Source organism: Microcaecilia unicolor, chromosome 2 (assembly GCF_901765095.1).
Source record: "Microcaecilia unicolor chromosome 2, aMicUni1.1, whole genome shotgun sequence".
Lineage (NCBI taxonomy): Eukaryota > Metazoa > Chordata > Amphibia > Gymnophiona > Siphonopidae > Microcaecilia > Microcaecilia unicolor.
Genome location: NC_044032.1, coordinates 327,633,099 through 327,645,193, shown reverse-complemented (window position 1 = coordinate 327,645,193; position 12,095 = coordinate 327,633,099). Strand labels below are relative to the sequence as shown.

The following is a 12,095-nucleotide window of genomic DNA, read 5'->3' as shown; positions in this document are numbered from 1 at the left end:
CTGTTGATCTAAAGCATCTACATTCTGTCTCCCTCAGATAGGCATTAAGGCAGCAGGAGCTGATTAAGGCACAATACAAGAGAACTTAAATGCCCAATACATTCAAGTATGGAGTATGCCCCATAAGGGCAGAAACAGAGGTAGTAGAAACAGAGGTAGTAAAAGTCCATCAGTAGTATGCACAGAGCTTGAGGTGGTCTTGTTGGTCTAGTAGTATCCAGTGTTCAGTGGTCCACTCCTACAATTCCCCCCTTTTGATACTTGAACATCCAATCTGGTGGAGAGTATCATCTCCAGAAGCCCTGGAAAGGAAGAGAGAAACAAGAACAGTTAGCAAGGAGAGGCAATAAGAGAGCCCTAGGCCTTTGCGCAGCCGCTGGTTACTTCGCCGGGGTTGAGACGGAGGGTCCCTAGTGGAGTCCCCCCCCCCCTTTGTAGCCGGACTTGTGCTGTCACAAAGGCGTCGGCCCGTTGATCGCCTCGGGAGAACAGAGTTCTGCTTCATCCACATCGGATTGCGGTATGGGGGAATACATCTGGAGGGCCATAAGTTGGGCGGCTGCCCGGCGGTCGGCGATGCTTTCCATGGTGGAGCGGAGACACCTGAAGACAAGGGGGAAAGACAAGGGTATTAGTAAGCAGGACAACAAGAACAGGCCACACATGACAAGGATACTCTTGAGACTCCCAGAGGTTGGTAGCCAGTCGGTTAAGGAGGCTGTCCAATCCCAGGCGCTGTTCCAGGTTTGGACAGGGACGTGGGCCAACTTTACCATCCGGTCAGTGATCTCCCTGATGACGTGACTCTGGTCATCAATCTGCAGGCAACAGTTGCTGAGATTAAATTTGCCGCACACCCCGCCCTCCTGGGCTAAGAGGTAGTCAAGAGCCAGGCGGTTCTGGTATACTGCGGTAATCAGTTTGGTGTTTTGTCGCGCCAGGACGTTAAGTGCAAGGGCCGAGTCGTTAGTGAGTATTTCGAGCACTGCTTGCAGACAGATAATGCGATTCAGCATATAGATAGGGGTACGGTACCCATACGTGCCATCTTCAGCCCATGTGGCCGGCCCATAGTAATGAATGATATGTTCTGGTGGCCACTCGTTGTCCTTCCAGTCTCCTATCTGGACCTTGGGCTTGCTGTCTCGAGGGGACCGTTTACGCTTGCCCAGGGTTCCAGGCCCTTGTTCCATATAGAGAGGTATACCTAACGTCTCGCCTACGCGCAGGGGCAGGAGAAAGAAACTAGGTCGGACGGTGCCCAAGAGACAGGTGCCGTACCAGCGGGCCGGGAGCTGTTCATAGGCCCTGCGGCCGCAAATGTAGTAGTAGCCCTCCGGGGCTATCCATTTAAGGGAGGCATTTCCCCCGTATGTCCATGTTGTATTCAGAGTAGGTTCAGTCCAAATGGGCACCGGGGCAGGCAGATTGTCCGTTTGCCACCAGGTGGTTCGGCTTCCATTAAACTGAAGGACTCCCGTGCAAGCGGAGTCTCCAACAGGGACGGAATATCGTTTCGAGGGAGCCCGGCTAGCGCAGAGGGTACCTATGATGTTGGTCCTCAGGGCCCACTCATAGGGCCTCGGACGTTGGGGAAAGGTAATGTTGGTGGCGTTGAGGGCGTCCCACATGTGCTGGTGAATCTCCTTCGCTTCCCATGGCCATTGTTCACCCCATATCGGTGCCTCCACAGACGAAACAGTTGGCAATTCCTAGGGAGAGGGCAATGTTTTCGGCCAGGTTGAGGAACATGTTCCGAGCTTCGGGAGAAATGGGGAACTTAGTCGCTGCCTCCTCAGCGCGAGCAATTTCGTCGAATACGTCCTGGTACCCGACAACCGTGGTCTGATAGTGTGTGGGTGCCTTCTCCTCAAGGCTCTGGCTGATAGTGATGAAGGTTATAGGGTCCATTCCGGCCCCATCGATGCCAAAACCCCAAGTTTGTCTCCAGGGGGTCCCAGGTCCCCTTAGCGGCCATTCAAGGAGCACGGTGTTGCCAGAGCCCCTGCGAATTTCACCTAGACCGGGACATCCGGGGTATCCGCCTCCTGTATAGGCACACACTCATTCCCATCCCGAGGTTCGGGTGTCCGCTGCGCAAGGTAGCCAAGACCAAGGGGATCCATATCTTCCGTCTAAGGTAAGGGGGCAAACATACTTGTGATCATTCGCGTAGGCCTTGCGCCAAGCTAGACTTCCGCACTTGTGGGACCAGGGGTGTCTGTCTATAGCAACACAAACGTCAAAGGTAAGGGTAGCCACAGTTCTGGCTCAGGGTGGTGTGATGGCTCGGGACTGAGCAAAGGAGGAGGAGTAGGTTCAGCATCATATATACGGTGGGAGGTATCCGAGCCTTTGCAGTAAGAAGATAATGAGGCTCAGGATGAAGGCTGCAATAAACACAGAGCCAAAGACGCAGTGGGTCCAAAAGCTGAGCTCCTGTTGCTGGGCAGGCATGGACCCGGTTCACTTCCTCGTCAGGGTCAGCCGTAGTGGAGCGTCAGGATGTTGACGGGCAGTCCAAACTTTGGGTGTGCCGCCGGTAGGCGCAGCGGGTTTCAGCCTGGTCCAATGTATCCACACGGGACTTCCTGCAATTTTAACAGCGGTTGGGGTAGTTAGGAGAGCAAGGGAGGGCCCTTTCCACTTGGGCTTTAGACAGTCAGATTCATCCCACTCCTTTACCCAGACTTCATCCCCCACCCTAAACTGGTGTGTAGGACTAGTAAGGACCAGGGGACCTACACTCTCAGTGTACTGTTGGATGTCCTGCACTACCTCGCGCAGGGCCTTCATCTGTTTCACTAAGGAGCTCTCGCCCTGTATCTGCAAGGAGTCGGGAAAGGAGGGTAGTGGTGGTGGCCTGGCGTACATCATCTCGTAAGGAGTAAGGCCTGTAGCCTTGGGGGTACACCTAAGATGCAGCAAGGCCAGTGGGAGCAGGTCGGGCCATTTGGCTTTGGCCTCTTGGCATAGCTTGGCTAGCTGGTTCTTCAGGGATCGGTTAGCTCTCTCCACTATTCCACTGCTCTGGGGTCTCCAAGCACAATGCAACTTCCAATCGAGGCTCAGTCTTGTACTGAGCTGTTGTGTAACTTCGCTGGCAAATGCAGGGCCGTTGTCGGAGTTTATCTGCTTGGGGAGGCCGTATCTCGGCAGGATGTGATGGATCAATAAGGAGGTGACTTCTTTAGCCATTTCCGTTCTGGTGGGCTGGGCTTCAATCCATCCGGTGTAGGTACACACGGCGACAAGGATGGCTTTATAGCCCCGGGCTGGGGGCATATGTGTGAAGTCAATCTGGCAGACGTGGAACGGGCTAGTGCCTCGGAGAACATGTCCTGGCGTAGGACCGGGCCCCGTTCTTGGGTTGTTCCGAGCACAAGTTGCGCATTGGCTGGAAGCATTTTTGGTCCACAGGGACAGTTTGTTGATGTAGTAGGTCTTCTCGAGTAGGCGCCCCAGGGCGTCCCTGCCCAGGTGGGTGCGGTCGTGAGCCTCCTTGGCCACCGTCCAGGCCAAGGCTTCGGGTATCCATATGCGCCCATCCTGTAGTACCCACCAGCCATTGCGTGACTCCAGGCCCTCTTGCCGGGCCCACTCAGTCTCTTGTGGGGCATAGATGGGGGTCTCCGTGGGGAGGTGAACGACGAGTACGGGGTCAGAGGAATGAGAGAGGTAAGGGAGTTGACTTGCCCTTTTTGCGGCATCATCCGCCCGTTGGTTTCCCCGGGCAATAGGGTCCGTCCGGCCGGTGTGGGCCCTACAATGCATCACAGCTACTTTCTTTGGCTTCCACACTGACTCGAGTAGTTGGCAGATCTCAGTGGCGTTTGCGAGTCCCTTCCCTTCAGCGGTTAGATATCCTCTCTCTTTGTACAAGGCCCCGTGCACCTGGAGGGTGAGGAAGGCGTATTTGGAATCTGTGTAGATGTTAACAACCTTTCCTTCAGCCCACAGGAGGGCTCTGGTGAGGGCAATCAGTTCCGCCTTCTGGGCTGACGTCCCGGGCGGCAGAGCCATAGCCTCGATCACATGGTCCTCAGACACAACAGCATAGCCAGCTCTTCGAATTCCCTCTATTACTTGGCTGCTCCCATCGGTGAACAGGGTGATGCCCCCTTGCCAGGGTTGGTCCTTCAGGTCAGGTCTGCTCGAGTGCACAGTGGCCATTACCTCTTCACAGTCGTGGAGTGGTGGTTCAGGGGCCGGAAGGAAAGTAGCGGGATTAAGGTTAGTTGTGTCGCACAGGAGGGCTTGGTATTTGACCAATCGGGAGTTGGTCATCCATCTGGGTCCGTGGCTCTCGAGTAGGCCGCGGATGGTGTGGGGCGTAGTTACAAAGAGTGTTTGGCCGAAGGTGAGCTTATTGGCCTCGTGTATCAGCAGACAGGCCGCCGCAATACTTCGAAGGCACCCCGGCCATCCTCGTGCTACGTTGTCCATTCCCTTGGAGAGATATGCTACAGGGCGTTGCCAGGTGCCGACCAGTTGGGTGAGGACTCCAAGTGCCAATCCCTTCTTTTCGTCGATGAACAAGTGGAACGGCTTAGTCACGTCTGGCAGTCCGAGCGCTGGTGGGGCCACAAGGGCCTCCTTGAGGTCCTGAAGGGCTTTCAGTTCGTGTTTCTCCCACTGGAGATTTTGGCCCTCGAGTTCAGGTCCTTTCAGTTTGGCGTACAAGTCTTGGGTCAGGACAGCGAAGTTGATGACCCAGATCCGGCAGTATCCAGCGGCTCCGAGGAGTGCCCGCAATTCCTTCTTATTCGCAGGAGTGGGTTGGTTGCGAATGGCTTGGGTTCGGGGGGGTACCGAGCCTTCGGGTTCCTTCTCGGAGGCAAAACCCCAGATACTCGACTTCGATCTCGCATATCTGGGCCTTTTTGCGACTGGCCCGGTACCCCTGGGCTTCCAGGGTTTTCAAGAGGTAAAGGGTAGCTTCTGCACAGTCCGTGTACGTTTCACGGGCCACCAACAGGTCATCCACGTATTGGACGACCGGCCCGTACTCGTCCTGGTACGTTTTCAGGTCCTGAGCAAGTTGGTTCCCAAAGAGGGTAGGCGAGTTCTTGAATCCCTGGGGAAGCCGGGTCCATGTGAATTGCTGCTTATTCCCAGTCTGTAAGTCTTCCCACGTGAAGGCAAACAACTTCTGGCTGTCGGCAGCAAGAGGAATGGAGAAGAAGGCGTCCTTCAAATCAATGACACTATACCACTTGGTCTGGGATGGCACTTGGGCTAGGATGGAGTAGGGGTTCGGTACGAGGGCAACTATGTCGGCCACCTGGTTGTTGACCTTCCTCAGGTCTTGGACGGGCCTGTACTCTGATGTTGTTCCTGGCTTCTTCACGGGCAGTAGTGGGGTGTTCCAAGCAGATCTGACCGGTTTAAGGACCCCTTGTTGAAGGAGTTTCTGTAGGTGTGTTTGCATACTATGCCGGGCTGCATAAGGGATGTGATATTGTCCTTGGTTGACGACTTGAGCATTTGGTTTGAGCTCAATCCAGATGGGGATGGCGTTAACGGCCAGTCCACCGGGGTTCACTTCTGCCCATACGTTGGTTACCCCAGCCATTAGGTCCCCCTCCTCTGCCGTGCGAAAGGGGTGTCCTGGCAGTAACGACAGTCGTCAGGGCCTGCAATCAGGGGGGCATGTAGTCTCCATTCTTCCCGCACAGGGCAGATGAGCGCCACCGGTTGGTCTTCAAAATGAGCTTCCACTTCACCCGTGGTTTTAAACTTCAAGGTGGCTTGGAGTTTGCACAGTAGGTCGCGGCCAATCAGGGGGACTGGACATTCGGGGATATGGATGAACTGGTGAGACACCATCGTCCCTCCGATCTGGACTTGGCGTTCCTTGAGGAGGGGAGCCGTGAGTGACTTCCCAGAGGCACCCACAATCGGTATGGTTTCTTTCGTGGCCGGGGCGATGGCCGTGGTGATAACAGATCGCTGGGCCCCAGTGTCTAGGAGGGCCTTCATCAATTGCGTCCCCACTCGGATTTCCACCAGAGGGTCAGTGGGGACTCTGCCCTCCCGGTCCCTTCATGCCGTGTGGTCCCGAGTCGCGTCAAGGGCCATCTGCCATTCTTGGTTTTCGGTACGCCCCCGGCCTCGGCCCCGTCCTCGTTGTCCTTGTCTGGGGCCTCGTGGGCGATTGTCGTCCTTCTCCTCTCTCTTCTGGTCTCGTGGCTTCTCCGGGCAGTCCGCCCACCAGTGCCCTTCTTCTCGGCAATTGGCGCACTGATTGAGTCCTATGGGGGACCGTGCCCCCCGGCCCCTTCGGCCTCTGCCCCTGCCACGCGGTCTAGACCCCAGGCGTTCTTCCAGCACCGTGGCCAGCACATCCGCATTCTCGCGCATCCGTCTGGTTGACTCCTTCCGGGCTTCGGTCTTCTCTTCCTGATCACGGTATCCGAATACACGATCAGCTATAGCTTTCAGTTGGCTGATACTCATTCCTTCAAATCCTTCAGTCCTCTGGAGTTTTCTTCTTATGTCTGGTGCTGACTGGCTAACAAAACTCATGACCACTGTAGGGACGTTTTTGGGATCTTCGGGATTTATCGGGCTATGTCTTCTAAATGCGTCCATAAGGCGTTCAAGGAAATCTCCTGGGCTTTCGTTCTTCTGCTGGACTATATTGTGGATTTTTCCCATATTGGTAATCTTCTGTTTCCCCTTTTTTAGGGCTGCCAGGTATGCCTGCTGATACCGGCGGATGATGGCTTGGCCTTCATCGGTTCGGTAGTCCCACGCAGGGACCGCGGTGGGCACTTCCGTGTTCAAGAGGTTCTGCAAGTTGGCATGGCCCGGGTTAGCGTCCCGGACGGCTTGTTCCATATTCTGTTGTAAGAGACGGCGTTCTTCAGAGGTCAGAATGTGGGCGCTCAACTGCCTGAGGTCACCCCATGTGGGATTATAACTGTATATGATGCCTTCCACCAGCTCTATCAGCTGTTCGGGTTTCTGGTCATACGAAGGCCCATGCAGTTTCCAGTTGTACAGGTCGGCGCTGGAGAAGGGAACGTGGCTGTAGACGGTCGACTGGATGGGCTGGGCTCCTGCCGCCGGGTTAGGGGTATAGGTCGTGGACTGCCGGACCGGGTATAGGTCGGTCACTTCCGCTGTCCGGTTGGAGGGGAGGGTGCTTATCGGACTCGATTGGGGGAATCGAGTAATTCTCTTTACTACCCTTTGGCTCTTCCTGGAGGTTGCCGGACCTGCACCTGTTATCTCGGGTGGGTTTGGCCGGGAAGTGTCTTCAGCGTCCGATTCGGACTCGGAGGCCTCGGCGTTATCCTGGCCCTCTGCCAAGTCCGCGAGGTCGGGATATATGGGGGTGTAGGGAGGGGGCGCAACATCATCTTCATAGGCCTCCGTCTTAGCAAGTATTGGGGCCTTCGGAGGTATCTTTTCGGCCGAGCCCTGAACTTTCCCTCGGGTTCCCTTCAGGGGTTTCGTTCTGGGATGTGTACTGGTAGCACGGGGTGTGGCCTCGGTCTTAAGGATGGTAGCGCGGGGCATGGTTTCTGGGGCTTCAATGCTGGGGGCGGTCGGCCTTATGGGGGCGGTCCCTGCGGCCTTCGGGACGGCAACGGTTGCCGGGCTTTGGAGAGCGAAGGCAGGGGCTTTCAGGGCTTTGAGTTTAGTTTTTCGCCCTTTCCTCTGGTTTACCACCATGAGGGCGGCCTTTTCTACCTTACGTTGGGCACAATCCGGCGGGTCCCGGACTACATCTAGCCACGCTTCTATATACGGAATGTCCCCGGGACAGCCTGGGTTGCCCTCAACTATAACAATATTCATGACCGCCGCCACCTTCTCATACTCAAATGACCCTTCCGGGGGCCATTCAGCAATCCCCAGTCCAGGCCACATAAATTGACATCGCTGTATCATCCCGGCCCTACTACATTTATCTTGGTCAAACACTTCGCTAAAGTGTTCCGTCATTAAGTCTAACGGTGTGGATCCACCCCCGCCCATCCTAACCTGAGTGCCAAAGGATAGGAGACAGACAAAGGGGGAAAAGGATGGTGGAGGAGTAAGGGGTCTCGTTCCACCGGACACAAAAGGGTCAACACTCGGCCTGACCGGGACGTGGTCGCCCAGCCCGGAAATGCAAGCCCACACACACAACTTTCATACGCCACAAGAAACCCTCCCGTTCGGTTTCTTCGCCCAAGAGCCTAGTGAGTTTCGGGACCTAGTCCGTATTAGTCACTGGCTAAGAGGGTGATCAAGCCTCTTCTTCGGTCCTTTACTGGGCCGGTCACTACGTTGAGTATACTCGCCTGTCTGTCGTCGTCGTTGCAGGCCACGCCGTCGGTGCGCGTCTCTCCAGAGAGAAAAAAAAGAAGAAAAGAAAAAGAAAGATGCCTTGCCGGAACCACACAGCCCCACTTCCAGTCGGCCGGAATCGATCGGCCCTCCGCCGGGAGATGGACGCTGAAGTCAGCGGTGGCCACTCACCACCTTCTCGGGAGGGGGGTCGGGGACCCAATCCGGCTGCAGTGGGGAGGGGAAAGAATATAATCCGATTTCCCTTTTGTAAACACTCCTGGCTGGCTCGCCAATGAAACAGCTAAGCGAATCAGAAGACAAAAGGCAAATTGGTTCCAAAGCAATGCAGCTTTTATTGCTAGCAATGAACAGCACTGAGTTCTCTCTCAGGATACTGTGTGTCAGAAATCATCCGACACTTACATTTATACTTCCCTGCTGGGCCTGCGCATTAGGCCCCCTATACATCACAGTTGACATGCGCAGTACACATTTGTAGTTCTCACATTACACATTTGTAGTTCACAGTACATACACACGTCATAATACTGAAATGATACTGGCTAGGGAAACGAAACTCAGCATCCTGCTCTACATACACACGTCATAATACAATGCTCCTTTCTGGCTGAGGAGATAAGGTTCGTTAGGCACAGAGATGCAGGGTGGGGGTTGGCAACACCCTCCAAGGCCATCTATTCACATAGCATCTATGGGCAGGCTGGTTTCTGTGTGCAAGCCTTGCTGACTCAAATTACAAGCTGTTGATCTAAAGCATCTGCATTCTGTCTCCCTCAGATAGGCATTAAGGCAGCAGGAGCTGATTAAGGCACAATACAAGAGAACTTAAATGCCTAATACATTCAAGTATGGAGTATGCCCCATAAGGGCAGAAACAGAGGTAGTAGAAACAGAGGTAGTAAAAGTCCATCAGTAGTATGCACAGAGCTTGAGGTGGTCTTGTTGGTCTAGTAGTATCCAGTGTTCAGTGGTCCACTCCTACAATATTATCAAGTTTTCTAATGAAAACAAAGCGGAAAAATATCAAACTAGCAGATACTAAACAAAAACTTTATTTTCCAAACAAGTAAAATCGAAGTAAAGGTATATTATCAACAGCTCACTAGAAGACAACCCATGTAGCCACCTGCTTCAGATGTTTATAAAACTAATCACTACCAAAGTGGCACCTGATAAAAGCAACCTTTTCATAATGAAAGTGCCACCTGTAGGCCACTTTTTACCGCAGGGAAAAAGGCCTTTTTTCCAATGAAGCATTAAATGGCCGTGCATTCATATTAAAATTAGAGCATGGCCATTTACTGCCTGAGCCTTTATCGCTACCTATTTAGTAGGCGATAAGGGCTCATATACTAACCTGGTGATAATTGGGCAGTGTGCTGCCAGTTACCGCCTGGAACAGCCCCCCCCCCCCCCCCCCCCCCCGTGGTAGAAAATAGAAAATTATTTTGTACCATAGGAAACAGCACACACAGTTAGGGTTACCATATGGCTCCAGAAAAAAAGAGGACAGATTGAGCCAGTCCGGATTTTACTTCCATTGAAAGCAATGGAAGTAAAATCCAGACTGGTTCAATTTGTCCTTCTTTTTCTGGAGCCATATGGTAACCCTATGCACAGTGGTAGTGCTGTTTTGGCGCACACTATCTATGCTATCTAACTTACTGCGCTAGTGGACTTCTTTATGGGTTTCCCTTCATTGAGCTATTGATAATATACATTTACTTTGTTTTTTAATTGGTTTCAAAATAAAGGGGCCCTTGTAGTAAACCACAAAAAGCATGTAACACATGTTATAGCACTCAATAACTGCTAATGCACAGCCACATTAAAGGCTTTGTGGTATTTTTGCAGTTAGCCTGTGGCAATCCATGTATTGTTTTTTTTTTGTGTGTCATTGGATGTTGCATGAGAAAAAGAGTGGGCATGGAAGGAATTTGGCAATTAATGTGTTACACTTACTGCATGCTAACTGCGTAATGTGGAGTTAATGCAGGACCACTTACTGCCTCCTATATAAGAAAGCACTGAGTGCTTCCATGTTAACCAGGAGCAGGCACTGCACATTAATCTGGATGTTAATGCATGACCTGCGATAGAAAATAATATGAACAACCTTAATAGGTGCCACATTAAAAGATGCAGCTATTTCGCGGTAAAATTCCACATTAAGCCACAGTAACTAAATTTTTTACAGTGGTTTGGTAAAAAGGCTCCAAAGTTTGTTTAGCTCTAGCTAATTTGGTATTTCTCTGCTTTGTTTGTTCTCACCTGCTTCTGTGACTGGACTTGCCTCTCCTGTATTCTGCATTGGTTTATCAAGTTTTCTAATGATCCAGATAGTTACTACAAATTGTGAAGCCATTGTTCCAAACATCTGTCATTTTAATGTTTCCTGAAATTTGGGTTTTATCCACACTTTGCCCCGCACCTTTTTTGAAGTCTGTTGGAGTTGTAGCTCTGCTGTTATGGTTGTAACTGCTGCTCCTTACAGGCAATCCAAATGCCTTCTAGAAAACGTGAACTATTAGGGCCATAAATGCTGTTCCATGCAGGTTAATCCAATGCCTTCTTAGAAATTTGTTGCAATCATACAGTGGTGGAAATAAGTATTTGATCCCTTGCTGATTTTGTAAGTTTGCCCACTGACAAAGACATGAGCAGCCCATAATTGAAGGGTAGGTTATTGGTAACAGTGAGAGATAGCACATCACAAATTAAATCCGGAAAATCACATTGTGGAAAGTATATGAATTTATTTGCATTCTGCAGAGGGAAATAAGTATTTAATCCCTCTGGCAAACAAGACCTAATACTTGGTGGCAAAACCCTTGTTGGCAAGCACAGCGGTCAGACGTCTTCTGTAGTTGATGATGAGGTTTGCACACATGTCAGGAGGAATTTTGGTCCACTCCTCTTTGCAGATCATCTCTAAATCATTAAGAGTTCTGGGCTGTCGCTTGGCAACTCGCAGCTTCAGCTCCCTCCATAAGTTTTCAATGGGATTAAGGTCTGGTGACTGGCTAGGCCACTCCATGACCCTAATGTGCTTCTTCCTGAGCCACTCCTTTGTTGCCTTGGCTGTATGTTTTGGGTCATTGTCGTGCTGGAAGACCCAGCCACGACCCATTTTTAAGGCCCTGGCGGAGGGAAGGAGGTTGTCACTCAGAATTGTACGGTACATGGCCCCATCCATTCTCCCATTGATGCGGTGAAGTAGTCCTGTGCCCTTAGCAGAGAAACGCCCCCAAAACATAACATTTCCACCTCCATGCTTGACAGTGGGGACGGTGTTCTTTGGGTCATAGGCAGCATTTCTCTTCCTCCAAACATGGCGAGTTGAGTTCATGCCAAAGAGCTCAATTTTTGTCTCATCTGACCACAGCACCTTCTCCCAATCACTCTCGGCATCATCCAGGTGTTCACTGGCAAACTTCAGACGGGCCGTCACATGTGCCTTCCGGAGCAGGGGGACCTTGCGGGCACTGCAGGATTGCAATCCGTTATGTCGTAATGTGTTACCAATGGTTTTCGTGGTGACAGTGGTCCCAGCTGCCTTGAGATCATTGACAAGTTCCCCCCTTGTAGTTGTAGGCTGATTTCTAACCTTCCTCATGATCAAGGATACCCCACGAGGTGAGATTTGCGTGGAGCCCCAGATCTTTGTCGATTGACAGTCATTTTGTACTTCTTCCATTTTCTTACTATGGCACCAACAGTTGTCTCCTTCTCGCCCAGCGTCTTACTGATGGTTTTGTAGCCCATTCCAGCCTTGTGCAGGTGTATGA

At 52.1% G+C, this 12,095-nt stretch overlaps 1 protein-coding gene across 1 annotated transcript in view; it reads left to right on the top strand.

The window, feature by feature from the left end:
• Window positions 1-12,095, top strand: part of DNAH6 (dynein axonemal heavy chain 6) — a 2,906,060-nt gene that overhangs the window by 387,977 nt on the left and 2,505,988 nt on the right. The window lies entirely within an intron of this gene.